At 46.6% G+C, this 8,869-nt stretch overlaps 1 protein-coding gene across 1 annotated transcript in view; it reads right to left on the bottom strand.

The window, feature by feature from the left end:
• ANXA11 (annexin A11) overlaps positions 1-7,089 on the bottom strand; it is a 192,673-nt gene extending 185,584 nt beyond the window's left edge. The window contains exon 1 of the mRNA XM_061450431.1: positions 7,086-7,089. The gene's annotated coding sequence lies outside the window, so the exon portion shown is untranslated. The remainder of the gene's footprint in view (positions 1-7,085) is intronic.
• Positions 7,090-8,869: the final 1,780 nt, after the last annotated feature.

Raw genomic sequence — 8,869 nt, forward strand, 5'->3', positions numbered from 1 at the left:
GCCCTTCCTTTGCCTCACCATATGGTTTTCTGGGGTCACAAAGGAATTTACTAGTGAAGTAAAGTTTCTAAGAGGTGTTTAAGCACCTCCTAGCATCCTACAGGTCCAGTAAATGGAGCTCATAAGGATGAGGTTGTAGGTTCTGGCTAAGACATGCACCATGCATGCTCTAGTAGGCGGCCAAGCTGTGTTGGGCTTCCATGGTGGTTTTCAGCCATGCTCTGGCCTTCTGCCCAGCACTGAGCCACAGCAAAGGACACCCTGAATTAACATGGGGGTTAGTTAGCCTGCACCCGTGTTTCTCTATCTTCAGTGATCTCTTAAACTGCAGGGACACAGCTTCACATCCAGACAGCCACTTATACTGTTTAGAGTCCTGAGGTGCTCTTGTATGCTCATGTAAAAACATGCAGGAACCGTAAGGAAAGCATGAGACCTTCAGAGCTGGATTGAGAAACACATCACAATTTATCTTTTCTGCTATAAATATCTCTTCCCATCTCTCTACAACGGGAGGAAATGTCAGTTCAAGGCAGGCAGAAATATTCAGACCAAAGGAGTTACATCTGGAGGCTTTTGTGAACTTAACGTAGGCAAGAGAAAAAAGTGAACTTTTTCTCCCCGATTTCCTTTAAACATTGAGCCCTCTGCACCTCCTTGAAAGAATTTAGCACAATAGGAGGAGAAATAGACGCTCAAATAAGGCTTTACAGGCCCAGGAAAGGTGAAGTGCAGTATAAGGTATGTGTGATTTGCTCCCTCAAGGACTGTACATGTGAAATACAGCTTAGATTTGTTTTGTTTTGTTTTTTGAATGAGAATTTAATGCACTTCATAAACCTGATCTTCTCTTCAACACTTTACCAGCAAACCTGGCAGATTTCAAACAGCTTGCTAAATATGAAAAGTAGGGGAAATTTGTCACCTGAGTTCTTTTTGTAAAGGTAAATAATACAGCTGGTAGCGTTTAACTTTAAAAGTAATGGGCATACAAACCTCATTTTCTTTACTGGCAGGTATTCTTGTTTTCTTAAGAGTTAGAAGCTGCTTTTCTTTTAACCCAGGTACTGCCTGGGCTCTGGCACATCGCCAATCCCTTTCAGGGATACCTAAGGAAAACAAAATAAAAGAGAGGAACCTGCTGTGAATTCCCCCCCCTGATCTTGCCCCTGCTCCTGGGGTCAAACAAACAAACAAAACCCCAATAAACAATCTTCTAAAAAACCCAGCTGGTCACAATCTTCCCAGTGACTGGAATGAGACACGTGTGTCTAAAGTTGATCAACCTCAGCAGAGGCTCCTTCACCTACAGATTTAGTTTGTAAGGGATTGTGCATTAAATAACTAGAACTGTAACCTTCAACTCAAGTCCCTAGATGCCTTCTACCTCCTTGGTTTCTCTTGCCTCTCTCAACTCCCCCCGTTGCCTGTATTTCACGGTTGTTGGTCTTTTGTGGCCTCTTTATTTCAAGCCTGAAGTTATATTACATAGTTAGCACCAGTCCTGTTTTTACAAAAGCAATATTTTGTATTACAATAACATTCTGTCCCCTCCCCAAGTCCCTAATAGCATTCTCACACACCCCAGCCAGCCCCAGCACCGATGGTGCCTGCGGCATAGGCAAACGCCCTGGTGTTCTCCATTGCCAATGGCACTTTTAAGAAAATTATTTGTTCTACAGTGTTCAGTAATTTATTCTAATTTTATTTTTCAAATGAGAAGCATTTATTTAGGAAGTACTGAAAGGGCCTTAAGTTTGTTAGAAGGAAATGGAGAAATAGTTAGGGCAACTCAGGCTTCAACCAGCGCTGAACCCTGGCCACCACTAGATCAGAAGGAAGCAGGTGCGTGACCACAGTTATTTCATTGCCCGCGTGTGAAGCAAAAAAAGTCTTCTGTAATCGAATTGTGATTGTGGTTTTGGCTCTTTCTCACACAGTCCCAGACTCAGCGGAGAACCAAAAATGCCATGTATGAGGCACACAGCACTGCTTTGCAAGGGGCAGGAGTTGAATTCTTGTTTGCCCTCCTAGTCCCCAGGTGTGGCCACCTGCAACTGGATTACAGCCAAATAATCCTGTCCTTTTCTTCTTTCCAGAGCTCTTTCTGTCACTCCTCAGATAGCTCAATAGCTCTAGGAGGCCTTCCCATCAGGGATGAACCTAATTCTACCCAATGAATGGCCTGTTCGAAGCCCTCTTCATTTGCTTGGCCTGGTGGAGCCACGGAATAGCTCCTTAGGTTGGAAAGCGCCTTGCTTAGGGGAACACTTTCCTCCCCTGAACATTAGGGGAGACAAGTGACATGGAGCAATGGTTTTGCGGTGCAGCAAGAAAATGTCCCTCACACAGTAAGCCAGGTGTGAAAATGATCCTGATTTCTCCTTTTAGCACATTTGGTTGCCCAGTGAGATTGAGCCCAAGACAGAATTAGCAGACGGGTCTGCAAGATCAGTGCTGGCAAATGTGGAAACTTTTGCAGCCTCTGGCTCTGGCCCCAGCTCATCCCCACTTTCCATGAATGCCTAATTGAGACAGCTGGCTTTTTCCACAGAGGTGGGAGCCAGTTTCCAGGCAGGGCATATGGGTGTATTCTGTAAGTCTTCGCCTTGTAAAGTTTTAGCACCCAAAAAAGCCTCCCATCTCCAGTATGATTCAGTTGGTTGGCAAGGGAGTGGCTGACAGGCAGGGGTGATGGTTGTTGCTGTTGGCAGGAGAAACCGGAGGGTAGGAGTGGGGACAGAGTGAGTCCCTTTTAAAGAAATGATGCCAACAGCAATCATCTCATTTTGTATGGGGCATGAAACCCTCTCAGACTATTACACTACAGTCCCTGCAAGACAGAACACGCATGTACAGCCATGGCACAGGCGGCAGCATGAGGCGGCAGCATGAGGATGAGGGTGTAGACACTGCGGCTGCTCAGCCTTTGATGACACGTGGCCCTCCTGGTGCGACCTGTGACCAGGCCTCCAACAGCTGCCCTGTCCGCCATATGCTGGAGACCACCTGCAACAGCCATGGGACTCACCTGGCACTCACACTTCTACCTGCAGCACCTCAGCCTGTGGACCATAGCAGCAGCCACCACTGTGGCCCACCACTGTTCGTGCGCCGTGGCCGCAGAGCTATGCTTTGAGTTCCGAGAGGCAGGTCCCAAAAGAAGAGGCATGCCTACATACCGCTGTGCATGGCACTGGCTCCCACACCAGAACTAGCCCGAGCTGCTGTTTCCGTATGCAGAGCAGCAAAGAGTCACACAAAGGCACAGCTCAGCATCCAGAGAAGGAAAGGGTTCCCCGCACCACGAGCTTTCCCCCCCACTGATTTCCTGTAGGTGCCTTAACTTACACCCAGCCTGGATAAGGAGCAATCATATAACACCCAGCTAGGAAGTGGTCTGGGCTCCCCAACATGCCGTGTTCACACTATTCCTTTCTCGGTGGGCCAGACCCTGCACCTGTCAAACAGAACGTGGATGATGGAACAGCCTGGCCTATCACCGATGTTGAGGTTTTGCATTAATCACATGGAAATTGTATTGGACAATTAAGCATACAGATGAAAGGCCAACTGGCTGCACATATTGTGTGGGGCATGACCTAAAAGCAATCCCAGTGATTGAGATGATGTAGTGTGAAAGCTGGATTAAACAGGTCAAGTAAATTTGGAGCAGCTAAAATAAACCAAACTCCCTTCCAAAACATATATTGTGCTTGCCACATAATACTGCTGTACTTTGGTAGCATGTCCCAAACATGCCAAAACTGTGACATGCTTGTTCCAGGGTCACAGTGCCAGATGTAGAGAGTGAGGATGGTTGGAAAGTAGTTCTGAGAAAGTCACAAGCACTCCTGAATGTGCTGCCTGATAAGGCTTTGTGTGTCTTCCCTGCAGCCAACATGCCCAAATACCCAAGCCCTAGGAAGGGATCCAGGCTCACACTGAGTAGTCGAACGTGAATGAATGTTCTGGGCTTTTGCTCCCCTCTATAAACATTTTCCAGCTAGTGGTAAGCTGTTATGAAAGCCCCCAGCAGCTTGGCTAGGAGCTGGAGACATTTTACAACATCTGGGAACAATTCCCGAATCACTTCCTGCATACACCTGTATTGAACTCCATTTGCAGCCAGTTTGCTGTGAAAAAAGTCTGTGCTGCCCATACAGGGCTGGGACTGGGAGGGCATCACCACTGACCAGGATGGCAAATTCCCACCACAGAGTGGCTTGTGGGATCTGCAGGGGTGGCTAATGATGTGAAACACCATTCCTCTGTGCTGACCTCACTTTGGGCCATCACCAGTACACACAGAGTGTGAAATGCTTTATTGGTGTGATACAGCCATGCAGGAAAAGAAAACAGCTCTCAGCCACCCACCGACAGATTACCTAGGCTAGGCATTAATCATAGTGGGAGCACAGGGAGTCCAAAGTGAGTTGCAAAAGGGCTTGGATGAACTGCAGCCCTTTCCCATCGCAGAGTCCTCTGTGGCCACCCCTACCCAGGTCAGTGCTGCTTGGTCTTCCACAGTACTTTTATTTTATTTTCTTACCATTTAACTGCCATATGCTTTGTATTATCTTTGGGTTTACTTTGTCTTGGTCATTCCAATCCTTCACTACACTAGATAATCAAGAGTTGTCAGCAGTAAGCCAATAGATAGTAAGACACAGCACTTGAAAGATAGGAAATGTTAAGGGTCGACACATCAAATTCTTCCTTGTATGGAGCCCTGCAACATGTAAAGGTTTATCCATCTTGAACTCATCACTGGAAAAGCGCTTTTAGCTTGTATGTGTGGTTTTAGTGCTGTTCTTTTGAATGGCTGTATTTCAGGGCCAAAGCCCTGTCTCATTTGCAGGGGCTGCGATGAAGAGTGCACGTGGCACGAAGTTCCCAGAGCGAGAGAAGGCAGCAAGGGCATGAGGCCCCAGAGACAGCTGGACAGCATGCTCCTCCTCTGTTTAAACTTCTCCATGGAATTTGCATGTGTAGCAAAGTTCATAAGTTTGCAGTTAATGTTATGTATGAAGCATATAAATCCGTGGAAAGCTTTGTGAAGGAAGAATAAATTATCAAAGAACTCAAGAGAAGGTAAAAAAGCTGACTAGAAACTTTGTGATTCCCAGCTAACCACATATGAGCTAAAGGAGGCGTTTGCAATCTCCACACTGTCCAGCTGGTTGTGTGCAAACCTCCTGGGTACCTAAGCTCAGAGGCGCAGGTGAGGGAAAAGGGAAGGTCAAAAGATGGAGAAGTTCTGAACCCCAAATTAGTGTCACTGTTGCTGGAGTTCAGAAATACCCTCTGGAAAAAGGGAAGAGAGGGTGTGAGCCTTTGACTGCAGATCCCTGAGGCTCCAAGCTGGAGAAACTGTACTCAGGTAAGAGGGAAAAAGAAATTTACTGTCGAAATTCAAAATTTGGGGTTCTGTGCTTTATTTTCTATATCTGGGTTTTTTTTATGTATCTGTTTTCTGTAAAATCTGGACCTGAAGGCATACTAGCTAGCCATTTGCTTTGGTACAGTGCCAGCCCCATTTACCTGGCAGCATATTATAGAGAAAAGCAAGATCTGCAGGCAGTCTGGTGACCACAGGCATATTTGGGCAGTGCTTGGGAACATGCCCTGACCATCTGCAGAAGAACAGAGCAGGGGTTTTGCTAGCCTTTGGAGGAGTGCTCTTTGGCTGACACAGGCATCCCAGCCATAACTGTGAGTGGTGATGGTAAAACACAGGAGATAAAACCTGAACCCCTGCAGAGTTTTTCATACATCTATTAATGATTTATGAAGCAAGTGTAGGACTGACTGTAGCATAACAACCCACTGCCATTCAGAAGTCACACACATGTTCAAAATGGTTCCTTAAAAATAAATGAGATGGTCAGCTTCAGTGCAGCTAAAGCCTCCACGCATCAAGCCTAGTTGGCCACCAACTGTGGACGATGGGCAGGTACAGCCCCTATTTCTGAGCCCTGCAAACCACTCTTACACTGGAAAAGAGGTTGTGCAGACTTCACTGATGAGCCCAGCCAGGCCGACTGCTCTTTGGGAACACCATCATGCACCCATGATGGGATGGAAACGACACACTGAAACGCTGATGGCTTTCAAGAAACTCTGCTGCTGCCTTGGAGGCCAGCCCAGGGAGTCACCGTCAGGCTGAGGCACAACCCGCTGGCATGCACTTAGAGTGATTCCCACTTGTCCCAAGCCCCGTGGACAGTAGGGCTGTGCCAGCACCTTGTCCTGCTGCAGGGGGGGGTCTGAGGCACTCCTCCACCAACTGCATTTCCAGCCTTTCCATTGCCCCGTGGGTGCCACGGGATACCCCACACCACCGACCGCAACCTTTATTCACTGCAGTGTGAATTACAATGCAGCACCAACAGTGAGCCCTGTTACATGTGTATGTGCTCACCGGGGCCCGTGTTATTTATGTCCAGAAGGATCTTTTACAAAGTCAAACATCTGAACAATGTCAGTACTGTGTGGTTATTTTCTCATGGCTGCGGCAGTGTATTTCTGTGCTGTCATGTTTCTCCAGAAGACTTTTGCCAGACACCTATGCACGGCTGTGGTGTTACTGAGACAGCTAAATGGAGACCTGATGGAGACATCCCTTAAAAACATTTGTGTCCTTAGTTTGCCAGAAATATGGTGATTTTCAAGCTGAACCAGAGTTTTAAAGACAAATCTGAACTTTTCTAAACATGTTAGAGCTTTTCTCTTTCTGAAAAACAAATAGGGGCTGGTGGATGAGTAATGCAATTACACTGACAGGCTGACAGGCTTATGCCAGGGTAACATCTATCATTTTGGTGCATCCAACATGACCTGAGAAGTAACGCTGCAGCCCAAGATCAGGCCAAGACTGAGCATGCCAGTTCTTCTATTCCACCAGCGGTCTGTTAGCCAAAGAAAGAGGTCCAGTGGGGAACTCAGGGGATGTGCTCAAGCTCTCCTGCACCATAGAAAGGAGGAGAGGGAAACCTGTGTGCTGGATATTGGCAGAGCACAGGGAATTACCTTTGATGGCTGCCTTGCCATCTGATCACCTTCCTGGTGGTCAAGGCAGCAACTAGGGTAGCTGGAAGCACAGCATCCCTGGCAGTGGGCAAGGGCTCCCCAGGCATCCCTGGGGGCTGCCAGGGTCCCTGCAGCCCAGGTCCCCACACAGCAAGGGGTCAGGTCTCCAGGGTGGTCCCTCTTCGCTGACACTGAGGTAAGACTGGAAAGGGAGACCCTGCTCTAGGCATTTGGACGAGGAAAAATATCCCCCCCCCATCCTGCTTCTACTTCTCACCCCCTTTGGTAGACGATTCCCACCCCTGACGGGCCTTATGGTATAAATAAGGTACCACTGCTTTGTGGCTGAGCTTCTACAGCACTGACAAAGACCAGATTGCCACCACAGTTATTTCCTCTTGTGAGTAAAAGGGGAAATTGTGGTATGTGACACACCTCTGGGCAAAAATAGCTGACAAATGCCAACTTCTTCATGGCGAAGACTGCACTTAATGGCATCTGGGCCCCACTTTGAGATGTTCAACTACTAATTTCAAATGCTGCCCCATGATGTGAAACATTTATAGTTGGAGAAATCCAGGAGTTTTGGGAAGACGTCCCTTCATAAATAACCCCCTGGCCTGGACATTGACATTGGTTTTACAGCTGCCACCCAGCTCTGAGAGCTCAAGGACAAGATCAAACTGCAACCCTACTCACTGGCCAGCTACTTGTGCAACACAAACACGCACAAATTAACATCACTGGACATTTCCAGGAGCAATGGAAACTAATAATTCTTTTGGACAGGATGGATTTCCTGCTGAATTTAATAACAACAGTTGGAGACAACCGTCTGGATACTTGCTGCTTTGAGATAACCAGCCAGTGAAATAACCGTGGTGATTTTCCTTGCAGAAAATTCGTATGTGACAGCCAGACATATATTCTCTTATTTCTAGTCATTACTGAGCATATTTATAGAACCTCCATCAGAAAAACGCTTAAGATGAAGGGATAAAACTCAAGACAGCCCTCTATCAGCAAGCTTGTTTTTTATGAGGTTTTTCAAAGCTACACCAAATTTCAGGGCTCTGGTTGAGACTTTCATAAGACCTGTGTTTGGCATCCAGTTCCCTTTGAATTCAGATGAATCTGGGAGACTGACTCCCTGCACGACCTTCAAAACCCCCATTTTTTGTCTGCAGTGACATCCTAAAATCAGAGAGAGAGAGAGAGAGAGAGAGAAACTCCTCCAAGAACAGACTGAGAACAAGAGTAGGAAGAAATGATAAGAAGTGCTGGGAAGCCAAGTTTCACATCAGGGAAGAGGGGTTTAAATGCAGTAGAAGGCCAAAAGGGACTATTAAAGCATCTATTCTGACAGCCTATATGCTACAAGTCATTAAATCTCAGCCAGTTACTCTTCTGTTTAGCCTAATAATTCTTCTGGTACATCTTTGAAAAGAAGCACTTTCTCTTAACAGGAAGACCTGCATCAGTTGGTGGCTTGGTTCAAAGATAATCATCCTCTCTGGTCAGACACTGATCCTCACTTCCTATATTAATTTGTACACCTCAGATTCCAGGTGTTGTGTCCATTTGTGCTTTCAGATGGTGTAAGTGACTGGTATTTTTTCCCATTTACACAGTGTAATTAAGTTACTCCTAGTACTTTCCTCCCTCCTCTCTCCCTCCTTTCTCCCTCCCTCCCCCTCCTCAATTTCCTTTAAGCTAAAAAGTCTCTTTTTCGAAGAGATTTTCTTCTAGTACAAATAATCTCTGTGGCTCTTTTCTGCAACTTGCTTAGCTTTTCAATGTCTTTTGAAAAGGGTCCCTGAACCCCACAGAGCATATC

Source organism: Pezoporus flaviventris, unplaced genomic scaffold (assembly GCF_033815535.1).
Source record: "Pezoporus flaviventris isolate CSIRO_AGI_PZ_B2104156 unplaced genomic scaffold, CSIRO_AGI_Pfla_v1 ptg000001l, whole genome shotgun sequence".
In the NCBI taxonomy this organism is placed as follows: Eukaryota; Metazoa; Chordata; class Aves; order Psittaciformes; family Psittacidae; genus Pezoporus; species Pezoporus flaviventris.